This window comes from Ostrinia nubilalis, chromosome 7, assembly GCF_963855985.1.
Source record: "Ostrinia nubilalis chromosome 7, ilOstNubi1.1, whole genome shotgun sequence".
NCBI lineage: Eukaryota > Metazoa > Arthropoda > Insecta > Lepidoptera > Crambidae > Ostrinia > Ostrinia nubilalis.
This window is the reverse complement of record NC_087094.1, coordinates 3,199,691-3,227,516: the sequence shown is the minus strand read 5'-3', so window position 1 is coordinate 3,227,516 and position 27,826 is coordinate 3,199,691. Positions and strand designations below refer to the sequence as shown.

The 27,826-nt window shown below is 36.5% G+C and overlaps 1 long non-coding RNA gene across 1 annotated transcript in view; it reads left to right on the top strand.

The window, feature by feature from the left end:
- The window catches only part of LOC135073067 (uncharacterized), a 110,083-nt gene that overhangs the window by 38,757 nt on the left and 43,500 nt on the right, over positions 1 to 27,826 (top strand). The window contains exon 2 of the long non-coding RNA XR_010257576.1: positions 212 to 411. This is a non-coding gene — a long non-coding RNA (uncharacterized LOC135073067). The remainder of the gene's footprint in view (positions 1 to 211; positions 412 to 27,826) is intronic.

Genomic DNA, 27,826 nt, shown 5'->3' with positions numbered 1-27,826 from the left:
AACGTCCACTGCTGAACATAGGCCTCCACAATGCTTCCCATGTTGCCCGGTAGCCCGTCCAGCGCCTTCTTGCTGCCTTTACGAATTGAAGGGATAAATTGAAGTATTTTGAAAGATTTTGTGACTTGACTGAGATTATTGGCTAACGTTGTCAAGTGCCGTAATAGAGACTTTTTTACTGAGTGTTTTAAAGTGATTTTTTTTGTTTCAGGTTTGGACGATCGCCGGAGCCACCATTAGGAAAACAAAAAAGTGTCAATGTCCAAGTGTAAATATTTAATATTAATTAATTATCGTTAGTTAGAAAACAAAACGCAATGTATATTGCCGGGTGTGTACAGAGGACATTGGTAGCTTTCTTCCTTTTGGCCGTGACGTCACCGTCGGCGACGCAGAACACCATCATATCAGGTAAATTCAAATTCAAATGTTCTTTATTGTCGACCGTTCGGTGTAATGGTTCGTAACGCACCACTATGCCGAGGTCGCGGGTTCGATTCCCGCATAGTACAATTAGTATTAGTGTGCATGAACTTATTTGTTTGTACTGGACTGGGTGTTTTCTTTATAAAATAAATATAATTATTTAAATATGTTTATTATCTTTTGTCTAGTTACCAAGTACGAGCTTTGCTTAGTTTGTGACTAGAGTGTAAAATGTCCAAAGACATTTATTATGAATTTATGTTAGCATACAAAGCTTCTTACTTATTAGACATAGAAATATTTATTTTAAAACGTTTTAATAAATAACGCAACCAATGTTTTCCCAAGCATAAAAATAAGGAACGCGTATGCCTCAGTGAACAGCAAGCCAATATCCTTGCGTTACCTTAACCTCGCCTATACTGAATATTTTACATAGACTTTTTGAAATAGCACTTTCCTGAAGAGTGGGGACGAGAAAAAATACGTACTTCACGTGAAATGTACGAGTTAAGTAAAGAACATTCCCCAAGGATGACTTTGTTCTCAGGTTGGTATGCTCACAGCAAATATTTTCTCAGGTAAAAGCATCGTCTATGGCTTTATTAGCTTCGTCTTTTACAATTTTGGTGGCGTTTGCCCAGGGCCTGAGGGCACGTGGAGCCTTTTAGACTGATAGTCGCGTAGCAAAGTTTTTACATGTTTGACTTGACGCTTTGGGATGAACTATGTGTTACGCTTTTAGGGAATTTTCACTTAGTTTATGAGTAAAGCTGTACTAAGGTTCATGTTATCATCGAGGTTGAAAGCGAAAAAAATCTTTTGGAGATTTATTAATATACTGGCGATTGGAAGGATTGTTTGATCATCTTTTTAGAATGTCCCGAATTACAGCGAAAACAAAATCAATGGTTGAAGTGCAGTATCATTCTATAAATAATTGGGCAACCGTTCAAGAAAAACGACATTTTCAAGTGAAGTTATATTCCACATGAACTTCAAAATTGTCTGTATTAGAAATACGAGTTACCACAGAAATATGAAAATAAAATATTTCTTAAGAAAACAAAACAAATATAGTGGTGCAGATAATGGCCCCAGAAGCAAAAATGCCAGACAGCATTAAACAGCAGTGGCACGTAACATGCAGAAAATTGGAGCCTCGAAACTTTCGTCTGCATCGCGATACCACAAAACTAAGACGAAGCAACGTCTGCTAAAGTAAACACGCTCAGCCCCAAACTACTTCGTAACATCGTTGTACGAAGCATAACCCAACAAAATGGAGCTATAAAGGATTCCACCACTGTCCATTTCAGTCTCAAATTTTACGCCGTATCCCATTCATTTCGCATTCAGTGCATGCCCGCTGTCCTCTAACGGTCACATTCACATAATGTATGAATGCTGTCACAAGAATTAACATACTTAATAACGTCTAAGCCTCTTTTGTTATATCTGTTTTGTTTGAAGAAGGACCGGGGTCGGAGATTTGAGAAAAGCCTTATTTAATCGGAGGCGTTCGGATTTTCTCGGCACGGAATTTCTGTATTCGTTTTCTTTTAGCTTTCAACGGTATCAGTACTTGCGGCTTAAGGGAGGCAGTAATAGGTTGCTTTTATAAAGGAATTTAAAACGTTACGTTGCAAATTGTTTTTTTATATAAAATTCTTGTAAGTGAGGGCTCGGTAAGATGGCGTTCATTTAAAATGCTTAGCATATTTTTACCCTGTAAAGTTAAGCTGTTTAATATTTTATAAGAATAAAAGGGGTTGGAATCTGAAATATTCAGTTTTGGTATTTTTAACGTTAGTCATCCAGCTCGAATTTTAAAGACTCTAAAAACTATTTATTTAATCTTGAAGATTATTATGTTTTTTTTTTGTAATTTCAAATATTTAGACCAATTTTCACCAACACGTCACTCTACGTTTTAGATTTAAGTAAAATTAAAAATATACTTAACAAAAATTTTACCTTTTTTCATGTTGCGTCCGCAGTTAGTAGTTGGTTGAGCAACGTATCGGTTTACACGATAGAAAATTAAGCATTCAATTGCGAAACCGCTATCGTGATTAAAATTATTGATAGTCATTTTGTGGTCGCTAATTAGCAAATGCTCAGCATTCTAAAACTATGAGCATTCTGTGTGATTGCCATGGTAACGTTTATTTGCTGAAATTGGGCAGCCACATTATAATAAGTAAATATTACTAGGTTCTAGTTTCACTCTTGTCAGAATGGTTGAAGTTGCGCTGACGAGATACGCGGTGGGGTGTTAGATGATGTCATCTCCGAGGGTAGCTCTCCTGGCGATGTGCTTCCATTTCTAACGGTTAAAGGCGTCGCGAGTACATTGGACAGTGGTTGAGCCTACTTGATTAGACTTCAGATAACAGTAAGAAGACTCAAATGGCCAAATAAAGTGTAGAGCGTTTAAAAAAATGTACTTACCTACGCAGGATACAAGACATTCATAGAGGTTCCCTTCTCAACAGCGTATCTGAAACAAAAGGTAAAATTGAAAAAAATCTAGCAACTTCTTTTACTAACTTAAAACTTCTAAGAACGAAACCGTTATTTTGTAGGAGTAGGTACCTATTAAATTAATCATTAATCATTCAATATAAGGGGAAATAGCCTCAATCTTACTACTTTCCCGGCACTAATTAACTGACGGTAATTATACAGTATTAGAATCTGTTATTCTGGGTCTTAAAATAACCCCTCGTTTCAAAACATTTCCTTCCACCAAAATCAAATATTCACATACAAAAAATATCCTCTAAGATACTTTTAGGAACATTCAATTCAAAGCGATACCTACTATATCATCCATCCCTTTTCTAAGTTACGTCACGAGATCCGTCGTTCAAAGTAAAAGACGACTTCAAACAAGTATAAAAAGCGAAATTACACACATAAAAATACGGAGACCCAAGCTCCTTTAAAAGTCACAATACTTATGTCAATAATAACTCCCTTGACGAAGGAGTTTTCAAATCCCAGCCAAGTTTCCGTTACGGTGCTGGTCATCCTTTGTGAGAGTCCTGTACTCAAGAAAGTTCGTTCTAAGAAAAACCCTATGTTGGGAAACTTGGAGGGCGTTCCGACATAAATCTTCTAGAGATAGATAAGGGACTCGGACGTGCTTAATGCACAATATAAAGGGAATGGGAATAATGAGAGTACAATAAATTGTGAGGGGACTAAAAAATCTTTTCTGTACAGCTATTAAGATTATAAGGTCTTTCTTTCCGGGAACGTGGGGAGCGTTGGAGTGCTAGTGCCGAGTGTGAATTGAATCTTTTACTTGGAACTGTTGAGTCACTGTTTGATCTCAAATCTCAATCTCAATTAATTGTAATTTGGAAATGCTTGCGTCTTTAGGAATAAAGTTGTAGAGGAAAGATATTTGTACCTACTTATATTCCGCAAAAAGGGAAAAGCAAATCAATCAATTGTTGTAGGTCAATTGTCAAAGAAAATAGGTAGAGTATTAAAATTTGAGATATGAATTACATCTCTATTCCACATTATTAATTTATTAATGTGAGTCGATTCATGCCAATAGGTTTATGAGTGCAGTCATGAGTACTTTCCTTCACTCATATAATAATTTCTGTTATTGTAATAGTCCCATTTATAGCTGGTTACTACCCGCGCTATGGCGCAATATGTTTGCGTGCGTTCTTTGCGAAATTATGAAAGTTTTCACATATTTTTAAGTATAGTAATAATTCTCAAATACGTCTATTTTAAATTGTGCTACGTGCCGAACTAAATATTTTAACATACGACCAAACGTATACTATAAATTCTATATCGGGTATGTTCTTAATAAATGCTTGAAAGTCAGCAATTATATGGTACGATTTGAATAAAATCACTAAGGCGAGTGAGGTGTAATTAGTGAGAATTACTGATAGTAGAAATTAAGTAATTGGGTTACAAAGTACTGAGGTTTACTGGTTCTAAAATGAAGCACACGGAAATTGCCAGGTCGTTTGGAAATTCTTCGTAATACAGATGCTAGTTTGATACGGTTGTGGAATAATAGCTTGTGTCGTTAAGCCATATGAGGCCTTTGGACCAGAAATTCAGCTAACTGTTGTACATACACTAGTATGGGTAATTTGGATTTTATCGATCCCGGTTTATAGAAAATGACGGAGTTGATTTATGTCAGAATCTCTCTAAAACTTTTGACCTCTAAAAAGGTCATGTCTGTCACATATATTACGACAGAAAACAGAGGTTATGTAGAGCTCAAAATGAAGGTCATTGCTAAAATTTAACAGATCAAAGTTTAATAAAGTCCTGTATCATTTTTTGTGTAGCTTTAAAAATTAACCATTTCCTTTACGATGGTCGGCAAAACGAAACGAAAATTATAATGAGCCGAAACAAATAAATAACAGCTCGTTTCACAAAAAGCCAACTCCAATTTAAAAGTCTAGACCGTTAACGTCTCGATGCGAAGACATTAATCCAGCCATCAAGTTTAAATTACGAATCAGACATAAAAACCGGTTTTAGCATAAAATTAACGGGCACGACAGAAAAACCGGTCGTTGACAGAAATGGCCTCTCACCCCTAGTCTGGAGTAAATCCCTGAGAGATAGGACAGTCGGAGCCATGGATTTACGTAAGTTATGGACATGAAGCAGTGAGCCGAGTAGTTGACATAGTAATAAAAAGCCCGCCCGTTCGTATATCAAAGTGTACTTGGGAATAGTGATGTTTAGCTGTCAAAAATGTCGATAGATTTAGATTGTAATCTGTTGATGTCGATTCATTTATACAATATGAAAAAGTGAATAAGAATATTATTCAGAAAGAGAGAAGACAAGAGTGGAGTAAACTTACCAAAAAGACCACTAGGATTATAAGAAGTACCCACTGGTACAGATACAATACAACATTGACCTATTTGTGAAGTTGCAATGAACCTGATACATGATTAAATAGGCAACACTTTTTGATTGGACAACATGGTATAGTGTAGTTTTACTGAAAATTCATAGAATTATCGATAAAAAATAAATTTTTTATCGATAATTCTATGAATTTTCAGTTAGATAAATCTAAAAACCCCTAACCCTCCTTCTGGCGCAGTCGGGTAAAATAAATTTCTGACATCGATACTCTTTTCAAGAAACAGCACTATACAATACTTTAAATCTTCATTCCTAAATTGGGAATGAGCATCTAGCTGTTTGGTAGTAATTTATTATTGCCTTCTTTCGATTCGGGTCCCGCATTGTTATGTTTATGGGTCTGATAACTTCACAAACCCATAAAGGCCATTAAATAAAACCTTTTACAAAGGGAAGGTAAATTATATATTTTACGTAAACTATTGTAAGGTTTGTTATGATGGCGTGGCAATGAAACAAGGTAGATTCTATTGGTAAACATACCATAAAGAAGTAAAGGCAAGCTTATTAAAGGCATGTGGCAAGCTTATTAAAGGCATGTGCCAGTAATTCCAACTTTACAATATACTCGATTGTCAGATGCAGACAATATGCCAGTTAGCGTATCATTCAATAGGCTACCTACATTAAAAGCTTATCTCAGCAATATATTTTTTTAGTTACTTATTAACCTTAGACTAACTCGGGTTTCCACAGGTTCGCCATGCCAACTTCATAAAATAGCACAAACACAAATAACTATTATATGAATTATGTCTTCCCCTAAGCAGTTAACTCGTCACAAATCGAATTCCAATAACGTAACTGCATTGAGCATTCTCCGCTCAACATAGCACAGAATTGACGTAAGAGAGTTCCTAGCCAATTTATTGAACTGATTTCAATGGAGGACAAACTCCACCTTGACTGTTGGAACTCGTTACTTACACCGCCAACTTAGTACGACAACTTGTACGCTAAGATTTTGATGTTAGCCAGAGGTTTTCAAAGTGCTCCGCCGCGAACGTGGAGCCAATAGTGTATTTTATTAATATTTCAATAAATAAGGCAAAGTACCGCGTGATTAGAAACAGTCAAATTTTTTTTCACAAATAAAGTTTTTTTTATGCATGACAAGGCAGGTATTTGACCACAATTTGATTGTCATTGACACAGCTGTTTGTATCTAGTGATTTACCTACACTACAGTTCACTACACTACAAGTATATTTGATTGCCAAATTTAGGAATGTTGACTGTATTGAGACAGTTCAATCGCTATTTGAGTCGATTTTATATCCAACTGCACTTTTTTTTTTTAATAGATTGATAGTTTTGATTGGTGCGTATTATGTAGATTAAATAGCGAACGGATCTTACCTTTCTTTCCCATCACTGCAACTCCTACATAGCCAGGATCTTCAATTTGTTTTCCAAATAAACCCAATTTCTAAAAGGTATACCTTCTAATGCAAGAGTAACTAAAATACAATATTCTAAACTATTATGATGCATTCTTACTATAAATTACCACTGTCACGGGATTTTGCAACAAAACACTTTTATAAAGGTAAGCAGATATTTATCCTCCCGACGTTTCAACTCGGTTGCACGAGTCATGGTCGCGGGCAGACTGAAGAGATGCGGCGTCGTCTGCTCGGGCGCGATGAGTTTTCTTCACCCACCCGCATTTGCACAGTATTTTGGTCAGTGGTACAGTCAGTCCGACAAACTACACTAACAGTGCCCGGGTTTCTTTGAGATGACCTAGAACGCGATTTGCACTTCGTTATCACCGGATTCCACACTGATGATAGGTTAAATCAATCTTCACGATTGAAATGATTGTACTTTTTAATTTTAATGGCTTCACGTATCAACCTAATATGGTAATGCCTATCAGTTGAGAGGATTTTTGGGTCATGAAGTTCCATCCATTTCCATTCCAGTTGCAAATACACTGTCACGGAGTTATAATTTAAAAACTAAAATACCAGCTAATTACCTAGTAGATATTATGTATGTACCTCTACGTAATACATACAAATATCAAACGGGTGTGCACCGCAATCTCAGCTAAGTTAATTAGCTTGTCGTCATACCACGCGCGTCAATCATTGCTTGTCAAATTTCAAACTAGGTACACGGTTTAATTCGTGGTGCGTTGTAGAAATATGGGCCATTCTAGATATTAATATAACAGCAATTTTTAGCAACGGTCATCGACCATTTTCTGTCATTTTTAAAGAAATATTCTTCTTTGGATCTAAACACGTCACACTCTAATTGCTTGTCGCATCGATAGAGCCGACATAAAACAACTGACAGTTTGTAAAGATGCGATATAAAGCATTGACAGCAGTAGGCCTAGGATGCGCGCTGCGATAAGCGGTTATCACGCCATTTTATCGATTTTGCCCATACAATTTGACGTCGATAAAGTATACCACAGCGCGCATCCTAGCCCGGCTGGTCAGCAATTTAGTGCTGAAGCCTTAGTCATTATCAGCACTGTCAAAAACTCTGCTGCTAACAAAATTTCTAAGCATTTCGTTATAATTTCCTTTTTTTTCTTAATAATGTTTATTAACCTGATTTTGACCAACACAGGTCATTAAAGACATATCGCGAATTCTTTCTCTCCCTTAAATCTCTAATTGCTAAAGTGGCGTATTTCCTATAGCTCTCAGCATGAGCCATGAGTAAATCATAGTCCTTAACAATGTTTGGGAACCCCCGTGAAGTTATTACAGTGGCTGCAGCTTCAATAACGAGGCGCCACAAAGATGGAGCTATCTATTTGTTGAGAATTTACCGAGATATCAAGGCTATAAAAGGCGAAAGGCTATTCCAGATATTCTGGGATTTTTAGGTTTTGCTGCAATATTGTTGGGGCGGGAACTTTGTTGTTGGGATTGCCTTTGACTTCGCTAAAAATCTTTTACGTATTTTAAAGAGATAGAAGTATTAATTCGTACGTTCTTTTAAAGAATTCGTTTATTCTTTCACCTAGATCCGAAAATGAAATAATTTTGAATTTCGAACCAAATTATGTACATTTTTGTAGCGTCGGAAGAAGATCATCCCATTAATATTTTTGCAGTCTACCCGTGCTCTGAAATCACATTTCTTTTATTAGGCACTGCAAAAACGAAACCAGCTGCTGAAAACATTGCAGCAGTTCGAAAATAAGCTTCCAACTTTTTTTAATATCGAGCAAACGAAGATGGAAAGGAAAAATCGCAACATTATTAGTTTAGTTTTTTCCGAACACTTCAAACGTCTTCAGTCATTAGTGTTTTCGTTAGCGGAGAGTAGCGCAAAATAGCTTGACCATTTTCGATTTTATTACCAGTAATATAAGGAGAATAGTCGGTATGATATAACTGCCGCAGGCTGTACCCTCGTCCGATTCTGGTGTTTGAAAAAAAAACATTAGATCTCAGACTTCAAGTGTTTATTGGTGAATAACGCCCGTATTCACAAACGACGCTTGCTTAAGTGAAGAAGCAAGTCGAACGCACAGCGTTGAATAGAGCTCTGTGTTTGGTTCGTGTGTCACCCTGTGCCTCCACGCGCACTATGACCTCATAGTAATGGTTGGGAATACGGGCGTAAGTGTTTCACTTTGTAAAACTTGAAGCGCAAAAGTCTTGATTACTTTTAATTGATATTAACAAAGTTCTACCTGAATATTAAACGGAATAATGTTTTAGAATATCTATTACACTGTTACAATATCTAAAAGGTTTCAGTTACAAACTTTTGAACTGTTAGTGTCGTAAATTATTGATTCATATTCGAAGTAATCTATATTTAGCACAATACTCGTATCTCAGAGATAATCAGGTTTACAATATTAAACCTTTCTTTGATTTTTCGTGAACCTTGAAGCCTCTACCTCCGTATGAGAGCAATATTTGTTAGCTGCCAGTGTTTTTGAAAAACTGTTACTTCGATAGTGAGTGTAGTGGAAGTTGTTAAGGGCACTTCTTCGAAATCGCATTCTTCGGCTGATTCATATGGACAAATTTCAAATTCAATTTTAGGTTTGTAACATAGACTCATATGAAAATAGGTACACCCAATAACATATATTTGGATAAGGGACTCGTTTTTGTAAAGTAGTTTTCAAGATATCGACGTTCAAATATTTTGTGCCCATATGAATCAGAATTTGTTACATATTAATCAAAAATAGAAATAAAATTTATGATATTCATGTACAATTGGCTCTAAATTAAGAAAATAATCATATTATAACAAAAACAATGATCTGTTGTTATGAAAAAATGCAACGATTCCACAATAATTCGTGAAAAAACATTTTTTTTTAAACTAGAATACATCCATAATATTTTGTCATCATCATAATCATTTCAACTGAACATAAGCCTCTCCCAATGATTTCCATAATGACCGGTTGGTAGCGGCCTGCATCCTGCGCCTTCCTGTGGGAGGACGTTCTACACTGAGCTTTCCGGCACGTAGCTTCCACTCCAGAAACGTGGTATCCCATCGGCCATCATTTCTGTATACTATGGTGTCCTGCCCATTATCACTTCAGCTTGCTAAAACATCGGACTATGCCACCATGCGACTTTAGATCGTTTACGGATCTCCTCATTTCAGATTCGATTGCATAAAAAAAACAAGCATAGTCCACTCCATAGTACACTATGCAACTTTGTGGTTCGTAAGCCTACAGTGAGAGGCCGCTTTTCAGTACAATTTGTCATCACTGATAAACACACACTGGATGTAGACTTTCATCTTATGGCACTAAGGTATTTTAGATGACTCTACCGAGCTGTATCACTTATCCAAGCTATTGTTGTTAAGACGTCCACCTACAAGGTGAAGAAAGTGAGATGAGCTTATAGAGGTTGTGGCAATGGCAATCAGTTAATCTCGAAATCATTGGAGGCCTATGCTCAGCAGTATATTATTATATTAGGTTTGTAATGAATACAAAATAAGCAACAAATATGCTTGTGTTATGGTTGCTAGCTTAACGGATATACTACTTATTTACTGTTTAAAAACAAATGATAATGTTTTTTTTATTCATAACAAGACCGCAATCGCACCTGGTCTTAAGTGATATGCAGTCTGGGATGTCGTTCTTAGTTAAAAAAACCCTTTTTTGGTGCTTGAAAGACCAAAAACTAATTTATTTTATGATTAATATAGGGCCCTGAACATATGAATCACGCACAGATAAATCAGATTTTTGCCTAAAATCGAGCAAAACTCGTCATACATACAGACTACAGTGTTGTCATTTTTCTACATGAATCTATAACCCAAGAGCATCACAAGAAAGACAGATTAGATTTTTAATGCAATAATGTAATTTTATAAAGTGGGCATTGTAATCAGTATGCCACCTGAACCAAGCACAGATGAATCAAGTATTTGCCTTCGTCACACCGGTTTCTAAGCCAACCAGCTCCACGTCTGCCTTCTAGATCATCCGTTGCAAGATGGGCTTGCCTCCACGCCAGAAACCAGACTCTCATGATTAAAACCTGACCAGTTATGGTCAAGAACAGCTCACGCCATATGGATCAGTATTTTATGCCGGACACTGCTTATTTATTTTTTTGCGAACAAACTAACTTAATTAAAATTATGACACATTTTTTTTGTAGAAGGACAACTCATTAGCTTTCGAAATAATTTTAATTTATATTGATATATCAAAAGGAAAATGCTACATCAACCATTTTGTTCCGGAAAATGGCTAACGGACACACCATATGAATCAGAGAATCACACTTCAAATATTTTTATTTTGTATAAAGACAGCAATTATATAAAAAATGTAATTTGCGCCAGATAAGGCTATAGCTAAGCTATACGAAAAAAAATATTGCATGCCATTTTGTTAGTTGGTTACAGAACTATACCCAAAGACATCGAAAATTTTGCCTCCGAAGAAATACCCTTAAATGAAAAGAGTGGACTGTATAAAATTAATTGTCTATTCGGTATAAATTTACAATAATATTGAGACCGTTTAGTGCAAAGTCGTTGAAGAGAGTGCGTCAGGATCGTCTTCTTAGATGTTCGCTCGCGAACCGAACATTGCTCGTTCGTTCGCCGAACGCTCGCCGCTCCCTCCGGTCACGCCGCCCGCGGGCAATGTCCGTGAGTAGACAAAACTATAAACAAAATTAATGCAGATGCAAAAACCAGTGCAGACTGCATTGCAGTCTCGCTTCTAATGCAGGCGAATAAGGTACACTCTCGAGATGTTTTTTTTTAATTATTCTTACCTTCTGTTACTACTGCTGCAATCCCTGTGTAGCCATTTTTTTAGCAATAAAACACAAATAGTGAATAAATTTTAATTTTTGATGATAGAAAAGATTTTTAGGTCAGCAGTCGTGTAAGCTAGTAAATTATCTTGGAAAGTTCAAACGTTTATTTATTTTGTTAAAAAATACAGGGTGACAATATTAAAGTTGGATCATGGCGTGTTCAGTCTGCTCACAGACGTGCAAAAATTACAGAATTCAATATACCTACTAATAAATTAAATGTCAAATAATTAAGAAAATGTTAATGTAAAACTAAATAATTTAATAGCAGAGGTTAAAAAAATTTAATGAAGAAAAAAATAGCAAAATTATCTTTACAATGCAGGCAATTATTACAGTCATCGCCCCAAAAAGCACATTTTTTATTAGTTTATGGTTTGATTGTACGGGACGAATGGCAGGCTGACAAAGGCTCTATTATTTGCCCTGGAGCCATAACATCCATTATTACGCATAATAAAGATTCGGAGCAACACGGCAAGGCGAATGGAGTTGATACACATTATGTGTAAGTAACGTCAATCAAGAGCTTAAGTGCTCCTGCACACGACGCCGCCGCCGCGCCGCCGCGCCGCCGCCGCGCCGCCCCCGCGCCTTGCACTGCTTATACGCGCTGCGTGAAGCCCGCTGCCGCGCCGCTGGCAAAATTATGCTTTGATGGCGCGGTGGCGGCGCGGCAGCGGTCTTTACTCGGTGCGTATGAACAGTGTAGGGGCGCGGCGACGGCGAGGCGGCGGCGCGGTTTCGGCGTCGTGTGCAGGAGCGCTAAGGTGGTAATAAAGTAATAAGAACTGAGAAAACACTGATCCTAAAACTCTACATCAATTTAAAGCTGGGTTGCAGCATCTTACTTTAACTTAGACAAACGTTAAAATCTGTCAAACTCCATACAAAAAACAGCGGTTATCGTCAAAGTTACGGTCAACAGTGCAACTCAGCTTTAAGAGAATATTAAGTGAAGGTTTAGGCCTAATTCACACGAGAGCTTTTTTAATGTCCGTTAAAAAAGCGTTCAAATAGAACATATGCATACCCAAGTAAGTGTTCACACGTCGGCGCTTTTAAAACGCGACGCTTTTTTATCGAGCAGTGTTGCATTTTCAACGCAGAGCGTTGGGAATAGGCCGTATGAAACTTTATATTTTATTCACACGAGCGTTAAAAAAGCGCCGGCGCTGCGATCAGTACGTCGCGCGCTCTCTTAGTGGTTGGACGTGTTTGTTCTGTTTTGTTTTTAGGGCGTGCTTGTCGAGAAATGTAATTCAGATTTTAGAGAATCGACTGTACCGGCCCGCTAATTTATTAACTGCACAAAGTTCTAGGCCACAATCCGCCCAAAGTTACTTTACCACTTTCAACCCAAATATTTGTCCATCTCCATCGAATACCGACTCATTAAGCTCAACAACGGTTCAAAGTCCCTTATTACTCAATAATAATATAAGTTCGCCAGAAGACAAAAATCTTCGTACAATGTCACAAACTGTCCTTTTAAGTATCTCTGTTCATTCAGAGGATGTAACTACCCAGAATGTCCTTTGTTTCTTTCTTCGTCTTCTAGCAACACAAATCGCTATTGCTAGTAATTTAGCAAAAACCACCCACGTCTTACTAAAGCGAGGGATGAGACGAAAGTGATTTAAAAGCGTTCGTATGAATGATCACATTGAGGACGTTATAAAAGCGCCGACGCCGGGTTTATAACGCAACGCTGTTTAAACTCTCGTGCGAATTAGGCCTTAATGTTCAAAATACTCAGAAACATGTTATTTATTATGTTATTTTGCATAGAATTGTATTTTGTTGTGTTTCTAGATAAGACACTATCATGGAACACTCCGACATTCTTACTCTGGGTTGTACTATCTCATTAGTAAAACAAACGTCAAAAGTCCGTTAAACTCCATACAAAATCACCGGTTAAAATTTAAGTTAAGGCGATGCAAGTCAGCTTCACTATTTCTTTCACTACCATCGGTCTTTCGATTGGTATCACACTGATATCATAAAGGCGAAAGTTTGTGAGTGTGTACATGTTTTTTACTTCTTTACGTCTAAAAGACTGGAGCAATTTTAATAAAATTTGGTATAGAGTTAGCAGACACCCTGGATTACCACATAGGCTACGTTTTACCGCGAGTAATACCGCGGGGCACAGCTAGTGTATCTATAAATTACTAAAAGGTACATACCCTATGACATCACTGAAGCAATGTTCTAAAAACACTGCTGCTAAAAGTGCCTATGCCTGTATTATTTATTCAAAAATAATCCAGTTAAAGCTTTGACAGACGTCTGGTTAAGTGGACGATTTACAAAACGAAATACAAATGCTCATTCATACATCAGTCAGATAACGTTGTAAACACAATGTCCCACAACGTTAGCCCCTATATCGGCGAACGGATTACAAGCATAAAACTGGGAGCCACACGAATTATTATTAGCCAGTGGTTGACAACCTTTGGTTATATTGACAGAAACATTAATAACAAGTTTTATGGATGTGTGTTTGTAATACAAGAAACGTGTGATTCAAAAGTATTTTATATGTTTTCAAATTATTGTTTACTAGCTTTTGCCCGCGGCTTCACCCGCGTGAAATTTAGTTTGTCACAGATCGTAGTAAATTATTGCCTATATGTTATTCTCGGTTATAAACAATAATACTGTAAGGTTTCATGAAAATCCGTGAGTGAAAGAGTAACAAAACATCCAGACATCCACACAAACTTTCGCATTTATAATATTATAGTAGGATTGAAGATCGCTGGTGATCTGCTATTTTTATGAGATCCGGTAACGAAATAGTCTTTACTGAGGTAAAAACTCATGCTAAAGGAGATGTCTTTTGGCTGAATGATGATGATGGCGGTGATGAAAATCCCAATTTAATAAAGAACTTAAGCCAAAAGTCATAAAAGATATAAATATTCATCAATTAATATTTTTTTGAATAGCGCTACTACTGGTATTAATAATTATAATGAAAATGTCAAATTTTATTACCCAATACTTGAACATCTAATTAAAGCAAATAAGGAATTTCAATTTCAGTTTAAGGGCCCGAGTTTAACAATTAGTACATAATTTGAAAACAGTTAATTTAATCTTTACATTTGATTAAATAAAATTGAAAGGAGGAGAATTTCATTTTTGATAAAACTCAAACAAATTCTTTCGTTTATTTGTAGGTTATAAAAATAGTCAACTATAGCACAATATTATAATAACTACTACTTCCTAATACAACAAAACCTAACTACTAAAATTTATTTCCATTGCAAAGTAGCATCTAATACATCCACCTAAAACTAAACCAAATGTTGACAACCACTACCTTATAAACCATACGTAAATAGCCGTTAGCGTCGGTAAATTTGAGTTGACCTTCCCGCATGGACTTGCTCGAATCTATGTTTTATTTGACGAAGAGGGCGATTAACTTTCTTTGTGGTACGTTCTTTAACCTCAATCTAAGTCAACAGACCAACGGAACAAACAAAAAGTAGTAGGTAAATCATTCAATAAAAAATTGCAAGTGTGAATCTAAATCTGATGTCAACTAGTCAAAATATTTTAAGCTCTACCTTATAAAGGGCACGTAAGAGTAAATCTCTCTCACGACAATAGAGTGATCTTCTCGTAAAAAAGTTTAAAAGATTTGGTAAAACATAATACATAAATATTAAACTGAGAACAGAAGCAAAAGGGTTCCGTAAAGTCAATAACTTTCAAGTTATTGATGCTCCCACCTTGAGCGATAAGGTGAGCTTAAACTAGAGCATTGTAACAGAACAACGAGCCGCTCTTTGATACTACGTTCTAGCGTATCATCCTTTCATGAACCAAACGTAAGACACAGAAATGATCGAGAAAACGCTGTAGTTTATACTCACCTTTGCTCTACTAACCACAGAACTAACCTTGGCAGGAACGATCGAAAGCAATTTCACAAATTAATTTACCGTCCAATGTTCAAACAGAATTTCCTAAAATTTTATCGCTTTCTTGTATATTTCATGGGGTTCCGCATGAGTAATTACAATTTGAAACGACTCATTACTGTGCATAATTAATATCCGTTCTTTGGGGGGTTGGAGAAGGAATATTTTGAAACGGGGGATGGAACCATTTGTAAAGATAATATTATTTTAAACTACTTGGTGAGTACTTTAATAGGTAAATAATAGAGATGGAGGCGAAATACTACAGAAAAAGTATTTCCTCCTACCAAAAATTCCAGTCCCAATGGATTTAGAAACTAATGTCTTCGTTCCAAAGTTCCGATTCAATTTGACATTTTGTATTACATTAGTTTTGTTGTATGAATACCTTATTATCTCGATGTTTCTAACCACTTTCATGAATAAATAGTCGAAGAACAACTTCAGATTTGTTGTTTTTTCTAAACATGAACGGGTCCCTGAAAATAAACCTCCGCACACATTTATCACAGGACCACATCATTAGCATAAAAAAGGAAAAACCACAACCGTTCAAGAAGGTTTGTTGCGATAAAAAATGAAAAGAAATAACCGCTTTTTTAATTAAAACAGAAGGCTTCAACATTCGCGTAGGAGCGGGACGCACTTAATTGTTTTTTTTCTTGTTGATAATCACAGCGCTGGAGGCAAGGAAAACTTGAAGGATTTCCTCATTAATTTGAAAGCGACTGCTAAAATGGCTATAAGAGAACCCTTAGGAATGTCAGTCGAATTACAGAAGGGTGACGATCGGACAAACGGTACGATTCCCAGGTCATTATTGTGGTGGTTTTAGAAATGCAATTTGTTCGAGCTACGACTTTGAGCCCCATTTTTGAAAAGATTATTCATCGTTGAGGCTGAAAAGCGTTCTTAAGACTTTAAAGTAAATGTTCAGGGATATTTCTGACTTGTGAATGGCAAGACTTTCTTGCAATGTTGAATGAAAAGTCGCCTTTAAGCTTTCCAGTATCAAGGTTTTCGTATTTAGCAGTAGTTACAAAGGTTATTGATTCATAATTGCTTCGTCAAATATCTTTTAGAGGAGATCATAATTAATATTATTTATGATCTAGTAGCTGAGGTAGAGAAATTCACGCATTGTATTATAAAAATTAATATAGACAATTTTGAGTGTCCGATATGTTCTAACGCCCGTATTTACAAACGATACTTGTTTAAGTGAAGCAGCAAATCTAACGCAGCGTTGAATAGAGCTCTGTGATTGGTTCGTGTGTCACCCTGTGCGTCCACGCGCACTGTGAGACTTCATAGTAATGTTTGTGAATACAGGCGTTAATGTATGACCAAGCTCGAAGTTCTAATGCCGTGGATGATTTAAAACAAAATTCTTATTGTTTATGAAAATACAAATTGTTTTTGGAAGGCTTCTTGCAGCAAATATTGAGTAACAAACTTTTTAAAAGTTATTCAAAGATTAGGAGTTTTGAAGCTTCGTCTCAACAACAATTCAATGCAAAATTTGGATTTAATCTGCACATTGAAACTTAATATTGGAACAACAATTTATATTTTGTTGGGTTTCTGATACGAATTTCTGTTGGCTTCACATCTTAGTTTTACATTTAAATATAATTTTATTGTTCGTTCGTTCGTTTTAGCCGAAAGACGTCCACTGCTAGACAAAGGCCTCCCCCAAGGATTTTCACAAAGACCGGTCCTGCGCCGCTCGCATCCAGGTGCCTCCCGCGACCGTCACCAGATCGTTGGTCCACCTAGTGGGAGGCCTGCCCACGCTACGGCTCGTGGTTGCCACTCAAGAACTTTCCTGCCCCAGCGGCCTAATTGTATTGTATTACAAATCTACTGTGTAATTTAGAATTTCATCAATTTTATTGAAAATACTATCTGTAGTTACTCATATTATCTATTAAGTATGGGTATAGAATTTTCGTAATAATGTACATATTGATTTGGGTTATTGAATGTCGGTTGTAAGAAATCGGCCGACCCTATATCGGTGTAGTATGCGTATTTTTACGTTTACACTGATTAACTGCCCGACTAAACTATCGGCCGACAAAAGTCGTTAGTCTACAGACTATCTGTGGCGAGTCTTAATGATAGATTAACTGAATAATTTAAGCAAAATAAACGTAGATAGGTACAATTAAAACGTAATCGTACTTCAGGCGAACTTTCCCTTTCAAGAGAAAACTTAAAAGCTACACTTGAATCGAATTAGTGGGATCTAGCCCATGCTGCCGCTAGATTAGCAGCTAATCTAATATAACCTTAATTGAATACCCCTGAAACGATTTTACAGCTACTGAATTAATTAAATTATTCTAGTGCTATACAATTAACGGTCTTGTTGTCAAATTTAGAGTAGGTGAATAATTGTAGGGTACAGTAGAGTTCATAATTGGCAGTACCAATGTTTCAAAATGTTGTTTGCTTTATAACGATAATGTATTTACAAACTCAAACATCAATAAAATGTAATGATATAAACTGTTTATTAACATGTTGTGGTAGCGCAGTATTGATTAATGATTATACCTATTTGATTAATATTTAATTAAGGGTCATTTGTTAATTTTTCAATACATTTTCGTAAATGGAAATCAATTGGGAAAAGGTCACAATATATGAGTAAGAATAAAACACTTATTTGATGAATTGTTGGAATAGATTATTATTCGTAACTAAAAATAGTAATCCTAATTTTAATATAATTGTTACTAAATCAAACTAATAGATACAAAATTACTACGTACATAATAAAACTATTGTATATCTACAATAGCGAAATGTCACTGATTGACTGACTCACTCATCACGAAATCTCAGTAACTACAAGTGCTAGGAGTCTCAAATATTGCATGCGGGTTCCTTTTAGAACGTAAGTGCTCACTAAGACGGGATTTTGCAAAATTCAACCCCTAAGTCGAAAAGTAAGTCCTAAAGTACGAAGTCGCGGGCGGCCGCTAGTACATTATACTGATAAAAATATTAACCTCTTACCTACGGGAGGCACCTATAGTTGCCAAGTCAAAAGTCACTTCTCAATACGGGTGGCATCTATTGTTATTTTGGCAAAGCCAATACTAAATCACGGTTTACGACAAAAAAACAATAAAATTGCAAATTAAGTGTAAAATGCGCTTGTAATTATGAAACTACATTAGTTGCAGAATATAATATTCCAAATTTCAATACCGTAAGTCTCATACTTTTTAAAATATCTTGATTTAAAGTGGAGCAAACAATTTTATAGGTTAAAATACCCCGTATTGTGAGGCGACTTTGGGTTTCCAAGGGCCCGTAGGTAAAGGGTTAATGACTACATGCAATAAATTCTCATCATCATCCCATAGTGCCCCCAGCGAGTTCCGATTCCGAACCCACTGTCGTACCTTACCAAAGAGCTACCTTACTAAAGAGCTACCTAGCTGTCAGTGATGCTCAGCAAATAGGTCAAAGCGTTTCATGACGTCACGCTCCAGACTTTACCAAGAAGTGGGTTTGTAGCTTTTGTTACATACTCTTCAATGAATATAGAAGTTACAAGACTTAGTTTGTAAGCAGTTTTGAATGAAGTTAGAAGTACAATTGACTGTTCTCCATTGGGAGCGGACACTGTTCGAATTGGAGCAGATATTTTAGCCACAGTTTCTACTCTATCAAAAGCTAAACGATATAAATCGTTGTTTTAAGACAATGTTTAGTTTACTACTAAAAAATGTCTTCCTATGTTGTGTACTTCAAACGGCCCCTACGTTCTTCTGATTAATTTCGTTGCGGGTCCAATGACAGTTTAACTTTCCTCCGGGACAAACTTGAACTTCACTGGTTAGGTTTTTATTGGCGGTCAAGCTGTAGATCCTGGCTACACAGGAGTTGCAGCAGTGGGAAAGAGAGGTGGAAATAGTCCCGTTTATAAAAAGAGTGATTTATCGACGACATTTTTGTATTGAAGAATCTCCTTTGTGATGTATGTGATTTCAGCCTTCAAGAACTATCTTAGAGTTTAACTTACATTTAGGGTCTGACTTATCGTTACGCGACAGAAGGGTTGTGATATTACAAGTACAGATAATAAAAATAAGTCAATATAACAGTACAAACCTGCAGCACCATAATTAGGTAATTTCTAAGAAAATTAATAGCCTGTTATACTCGTACTGTCGACTGTATTTATAACTCTATCTGAACCAAGCTGTCGTGGTAGATTAGTCTCAACCACTAATGGACCTTATAATCAACCGTATAAAGACTATTCTTATTTCGTGAGCACAACGATATCTATTTATAAGAATAAAGATCACAATCCATTTCCCTAATTAGTGACATGGACATGCGTGATCGTACATCGATAAGGAAAACATATTCGAAAAGGTTCTGTCTACTGAACTCGAAAGGGTTTCTTACCGTGATTATGGGCCCCTCAATAGGATATCCGGTTTGTTTATCTCTTTACATAAATCGGGGTCCGTTTGGTTTGCGGACCCGTATTCGCGCACCAATCTCGAAGATAAGGGCCACTTTCGTCAGTTTAAAGACAAAAAGGGAAACATGTAAGTTTTCCGATAAGCCGCTTACGCCCATTTTATTCATAGGTATCCAAATCTGGGCTACGTTAAAAGATTACCGGAGCTTCTGCGTCTGCCGAAGAAGTAGTTTTTTTGAGAATTTTTTGTGGTCAGGGTCCTTACTCAGAATTTATTTAGCCTTACATCAGACTACACATTTAATTGCAAAATCGACTCTATTACTAAGGAAATACGAAGACACCATCTTTAGCTTAACGTGCAGTCGTTTGTTCATCAATACTCCTTACCTCTTGTGATCTTAACGTCTTAAATTTCAATACCTACTCCTTGCCTTAACGCCTTAATTTGAGTACTGATAATGGAACAAACTTCTTTTACCTATTCAAAATTCGGCTATACATTCGTAAATCCAATAAATTCTCAGTTCTTTATTTAGTGCCTACTAAGGCTCTACAATAGCCCCACTTCTATTTTGAATACAAAACAGCTTCTATTAGGGCAAATAATGTTACCCGAAGGCTGTTTAGGAACGAAAAATCTATTACATAAATCAACGCCATACACTTTCGTATTGGCGATCTTACGTAACGTATGCTGGCAACCCTGCGTCGTATCGGACGGAGAAAAGATTTATATTCGAATAATACCCCTAGACAATATACGTTCACTATTTTTGCGAACACTTCAGCACGTTTTATTTTGGGTAATGAATCTGGTTTGTGGTTTGGGTATACAAAGTATCAGTGTTATGCTTTAGGTTTTACATTCATCAAAAAAAATGTTATGAGTGATACTTCCTGGTGACGCTGGTATACAAAGCAGTGTTATCTGTTATAATAGGTACTTTCTTTTGCATATCGAAGAAAAAATAGTAACTCAAAAATATTATTATTTACTAAACTGTGGAATTATGTTCAGCAGTGGACGTCCTGCGGCTGAAATGATGATGATGATGTCGAAACTATGCAATCTGCTAAACCTAACAACTTCTTTCTATATTTTGAAGTACTTTTTCTTAAGTTACTAACATAGTATAGAGGCCATGTTGTTTGCAAGAAGGGATGTTCAACGTAACAAACATCCATTACGACTATTATTACACGCCTGATGCGTTCCATTGTGAGGCAAAAGGTTCTTCCTACTCCAAAATTTGCGTTTCTGGGTCATTTTTTTATCAACCTGAATAGGGATAAGGAAAATATCCGGTCAAGTGCGAATTGGATGAGCAAACTGAGTGTTTTGTACGCTCATTCCTTGTCCCTCTCTAACATAATTTCATCACTTTCAGACTGAATTTATGTGCCTTTAAGAAATGTTTTACATGCAAAAACACGTTTAATATACAATCTGTTGTACATTTAGAGGTATTACTGTAAATGTTTTTAATTGATAAAAAGTGAAGCATGAATTGGATAATGTCAATGCAATTTTTGCTGTCCAAAATTATCCCTTTTGGTAACTTTTAGCATCTATATTACATAATAGGCTTTTTAACCGCATTTAGATAAAAGTAAAGAGGCAGACTACGAGTATAAATTATTGATTAAAAAAAACTCCTGCTTTTCGGATTCAAAAAAAGGGTTGAAAGTTGATATTTTTGAAAAGTCCATCTTCTACAACATTGTACCTGCCCCGCTGCTGTTAAAAACTTTATCTTTTTCCTCGTGTTGTGGCCAAAAAGGGTTTAATTTTGTAAACTAACTTTGGAAACGCTCTGCGAACCATTTATGTAAGGAATGTGCGATTCCGCTGTACGAAAGCAATGCCCAATAAACACTTAGCAGTAAATTTAGTTACACTAAGCATTTACGTGTTTCCATGGGAATTTTAATCTGGTCTGTAATGTGGTTGAGAATTGGAGATAAAAACCTTTTTTTCCTGTACGCTCTAGCTTAACTTGCTTGAAATCAATATAGGTAGTAATTGTAACGTCCACCATCTTTACAGTAAAATTTTAGTAAATATAAGGCCTGGAGACGCATGATTAGCAGGGCCGACGCCAAATAAAATGGGAATGAGCCAGCCAAAGAAAAAGAAAGATAAGATATAAAACCAATTCAAAGAAAATACTTATCTATCTTCTAAACTACCTTCATGCTCAGCATATTTCTGAACTAGACCGCAAAAATTAACGTCTTGTTTAATACGAGTACACTCTGTATAGTTAGGTACTTAATTGGTTGATGGGATGTAAACAATGTTTTTAGAAGCTATAAAATTGTATGATTTAGTTCAAAACTTACTCTTGTGGATGTCGGACGTCTGCAGGATCCGGGATCTGTCTGGTCGCTGGAACAATGGAAATCCATATCAAAAATGAGAAATTAAAATATTACTATTTTAATAGCTTAAAATGCTTGCAAGGCATTTAACATGAATTAGTAATTACAATCTGACATTGTCAGGTAGTTTGTCAGCTGTTTACCATAAGAAGGGGAGACCAAGGTGAGTTGTAACAGAGGTGAGTTGTAACATAATAGGAGAGTTGTGACATTGTTAATTTCTTGGAACTTAAGCGAGCTTGCAATAGCACACGTCATTTGTTATCTCGATACTTGAGCTAAAACACGCGCATTTTTACGTGCTCGCTTCTCCTTTAAGTTCCAAAAATCTATAATGTCACAACTCTCCTCTGTTGCAACTCACCTCGGTCTCCCCTAAGATGCAAATATCTTAATTCAGTCTGATCAAAAACAATTTAGAATGTGTAATTTTCAATTTGAACCTTAGTCCCTTGTATGAAGGATAGTATTATAAGAAGATGAAAACGGCCACTAGCACATGTAAAGAACATTCATCTACACGTAAGTAAAACTCAACGCGGAACTGAAACTCATTGAGTCAACTCACCTAATTTGAGTTTAACCTAATGACTTGAGTCTGAGCAAGAAACCGAAGTTTGAAACCAGTTTCATTGAACTTTCAAACATAGGGCCAACTACAAACACATGAGTCTTATTTGCACCATATTGTAAACTACAGTCCAATAATGAACGTTACTGCTTTTTAAATAAAGTAGGGATGGTTCCTGGGTAAAAAAGCAAGACTGAATTCGTCCGTTGGTTAACTTATCAAAAAATACTCGGCACGTATTTTTCACTTTATCAAACTAATGAAAATTGAAAGAGATAACTCGCGTCATAGTTCAAAGAAAGAGGCCCGTGACGTCAAGGCGTGCATAAAAGTGTAGCACTTTGTAACGTCACGCGGAACTTCAACGCATCATAACTTCGTAATTACTCGTATGATTGACAAATAAAAATATACGTGTCCAATATTAATTTAATTGACGGACTAAAATATTTTTTAAGGTTAAAGAATAAAGTTCGAGTTCGATACAACCTCTTATTTTAGTGTTATTTTAGTACCATCATAATAGTCTCATGTTGAATCCAGGATTTTCTAGCCCTCTAAAATTAGCAGAACACCGAAATTTAATCGTTGAAATATCGATCGCGTTAACACGAGCGCATAACTAGACGTTAATTGTACGGGAATATCTTTTGAGAAACAATTCGAAATAATAATTTTATCTCAGGATTTTCAACTTTATGTTATGACAATAAGGACTTCAGTTTTGTTTCGCTCACCAGTGCGCTACTGGCGACTATGCCGCTCCTTAAAGGTTTACTGGCAGTGTCGCCAATTGGTGAACGCTTGAACGATATGGTGAATGATGAATGAAGGCTATCGTCTTTTCACTCACCAGTTGTCGTCAACTTTTCTTCGCTTCGTGTACATAACTACTACCTCATTGTAAGTCGTGACTCTCCCGTTGTGAAATCAACTTTTCTTTAACCTTACTTTCAGTTGCTTTTCTATCATTTGCAATATAGAGCCGATAGATATCGTGAATGTTAGTGTACAGTTCCAAATAGCTTCTATTACAATCACTTAAGATGCCATAGTGTGCTTGATGTACACACGGCCAGAGTGTTAACAGTAACTATCCATTTCCATTTTTTGCTCTCGCTCTCATCAAATGGTGATTCTTTGCGATAGAACGAGACGACATGACCGGCAATGGGCAGTTAACAGTTTTGCCGATGGTACTTATGTTTGTACATCGATAAATCTACGTAATAGTTAATTCGTACATCTGGTGGGACTACGGTTCAACTTTGGCCTTTGACAACCAAAGTGAGTTCAAATAAGGTAGCCCTCAATTATACTAGGAGACGCTTTTACAAACCAATCTTGTACTTAAATAGCTAATACTCAATTATTTATCTCTTAATTGGTTATTCAACAGTGACGAGGATTGCAATTAGTTAAAGAGAGCAATTAGCGGTCCCAAATTACTTGGGAAATCACGGAACTAATCTGCGACAGTAAGTGGGGTCATTGTTTAGGAGTTATAACAACGAAGATAATGGTTCAGCAGCAGTTAATGGGGATTTAGTCTCAAATGAGATTGCGATAAATGGACACCTCCTTGATTTTTATGGTAGTCGGTGAAAGCTCAAATATCTTGGAGAATTTGAATTTAATTCGCATTTGGCGCCTTTATTGTGAAGGTACTTTAATGGGTTTTTTCTTACGTCTGCAAGCAAAAAAATTGTGTACCATCACTTTTTCAATTCACATACTAATTGGCAGCAATCTTAAGAAATTTAAAATCTAATGATTTTATAAATACGAGTAGGTTCTCAACTTAAGAATCTAATTAAGTTTTGAATAATAAATTTATAATTTTAGATAATTTCTCTTTCACTAATTAACCTTTTTAGATGGCAAACTTATCGTTTATCAAATTATCAATTAAAATATGCTTCATAATTAAGTGCCCTTAACTTTATGGACAGAAATAAAGGTCACAATCACGTAGGCGGTCAGAAAAGATAAGTTTTCTGTCTTCGTATGAACTGTCATAAAAGAGCATAATAAATTAAGTCAATGATAAAAAAAGATAATGTAAAATTATACTCACATTAACATGAACCAATAAATACTCGTAAACTCTCATGGAACTATAAATATACGGTAATAAATAAAAAATAATTTCCAATATTTTAATCAAGTAAAATCGAATTCCCGTTAACAACTGTGGTTTTTCACCGGGTATTGTTACAGAACGATTAATTAAACTAATTATCTGAAGACCCTTTTTAACGATGGGTCCCGTTTCCCGGTATTTATTAAAATATTCCCGGATCGTTATAATAAAGAGATTGGGCCCGTTGCCTTGTGTAATCAACGTCCACGTGACCAGTCGTTTATCTGGCGTCGGAGATTTATAGAGGTCTATAATCCCTTTCGTCTTCTGTAGGGGAGACCGAGGAGAGTTGTAACAGAGGTGGGTAGTAACATAGTAAATTTATCTGAACCTAAGATTGTACATCGTGCTAGCAACTTCACGGATTCCTTGCTCTTTCGACACTCCACAGTTTGCGTAAAATTGCCAGTATCTCTAGAATGAACAACTTTCGTCTTCGAATCGTTTGCGTATTCGACAAAATTCGATACTCAACCTTCGAATTAAACGATAACGTGACAATTTTGATTCTCAAAATAAGTTTCGTGCAACCAGTTCTCACACTAAGTTCACTTTACGACACGTTCACAAGAGCGCTGTTGTAGTTTTCGTACTAAATCTTTTGATGGCGATTCGAATTCGCAAACGAAACGAAAGTTTTTCGTGCTAGCCGTACAGTTCGCTAACTGCCATAGGTGTAGAGAAACAGCTTTGTGACAACTAACCTCTGTTACAATTCTCCTCAGTCTCCCCTAGGTTCAGACAATAGCATCAGGCTTTACATTTTCGTTGCAAATTCGTCCCTATTACCACGACATAAGAGACCTCAGAGTTTAGCCTCATGTGCGTACGTACTGTTTTTTCCCAGTTTCAACCCCTGAATAATATTATGTGGTATGGTAGGAACTGCTACTGTTTTAATGCGTTCCTTTTATGTAACATTTTCCTTATGTTCTTTCACGCCTCCGTGGATTCCTTTGTGGTCCAGCGGTTAGAGAGATGGAATTCCCTGACTTAGAGGTGTCGAATTCGCAAATATTTTCACTAATTTCAACGAGTCTATTTTCACCTCTCGTTCCCACCGCTGCAACTCCTGTGTAGCCAGGATCTAGTTATAACACATGCTTATTTCAATTGTAAAAAAGACGTGTTGCGAACTTTTTGGCTACTTCGGGTCATCATTATCATCATTTCAGCCATAGGACGTCCACTGCTGAGCATAGGCCATGATTTCCACAATGGATGGTTGGTGGCGGCCTGCATCCAGCGCCTTCCCGCTTTTACCTTTATGAGGTCGTCGGACCTTGTGAATGGACATCCTACGCTGCGCTTTCCGGTACGTGGCCTCCATCCACTCCAGAACCTTGCTGCCCTTGACGATATACGGCTCGGAAACTTGGCCTCTCAATATAGGCCTTATAAAGAAGCTCAAAATTGCACAGCGTGCTATGGAGAGGGCTATGCTACTTTAGGTGTCACGAAGTATTTGACGCTGACTGTACTCGTAGCTCATTAAGTTTGACACCAAGGTTCGTGACACCTGTTATAGGTTATACAACCAATTTTACATTCTGTTCAATTTTGTAAAGTGTCATTAAAAAGTTTTTCACTTTGTTACAATAATTACGGATATTATTCTGTAACTTACTTTGATATAACTCGAAATATTTCTTGCGAAGACTCAAAACAAATTTAGTTTAATAAACGGGGGATATAAATAATATAAGTCAATAAGGCTTTTAATAAATAAGCAGTAAAAAATCTCTGATATTCTTAAATCATATCAATAGATATCATATTTGAACATTTAGCACGCCCATAAATTCCAGAATCTTTATCTAACAGCCATTCCTGATAATAATGTTCGGCTTAATCAAGACCTAAATCAACACCATTAGGTCCTAAGTACCCAAAATGCTTAAGTAAATACCTATATGTACCTATTGTACATCTATAATAATAATGTATAATCATATCGTGAGCCAAAACACCTATTGGGACAAAGCATTGTGAGCCAAAACGCCAATCGTAATTTAATGACTGTAGGTGTCCAATAAACTATTAAATAATCAGCGGGCGTCCCATGTGCCCCGTCTTATCCGGATCTCAAGATTTACAACTGAGGCGTTGCCACATTTATCTTAATCTAGGTCGGGCTCTGCGTCTCTATCAGCGGACTCAGGGTTGAGTCCCGAGTCACCTTTGCTCCGAACTGAGGATCGGTTTGGCGATTTGTATTTTTTTATTAGTTACCGATTATTTTCTACTGTGTAGCCAAGGAGTCTTCCAGCAACTTGGCCCACTTTTAACTTGGTCCACGGCTCAAATTGCTGGATTGCATTTTCAAATATTTTTCTTCTGGTTTGGTATTTAAAATATTGAAGGTTGCCGAAAGAAAAATATTTAAAAATTCCAATCGGTGACTTGACCCATGGACCAAGTTAAAAGTGGGCCAAGTGCTGTAAGACTTCCAAGAAGGACTGTTTTTATTTTCTATTTAGACTTTATACTAACATTTTTACATTCCCAAAAAAGTTTTCTGTTTTTGTTTCCCTGGCAGACAAATCATAGGCTTTGTCCAGGAGGGCGAAGTCGAATTTACAACTCGCCCGTGTCTTGTGGACACACTGTATTTGCTGCTATAGTATCTCGCTAAAGCGCGTTGATTCTACGCGC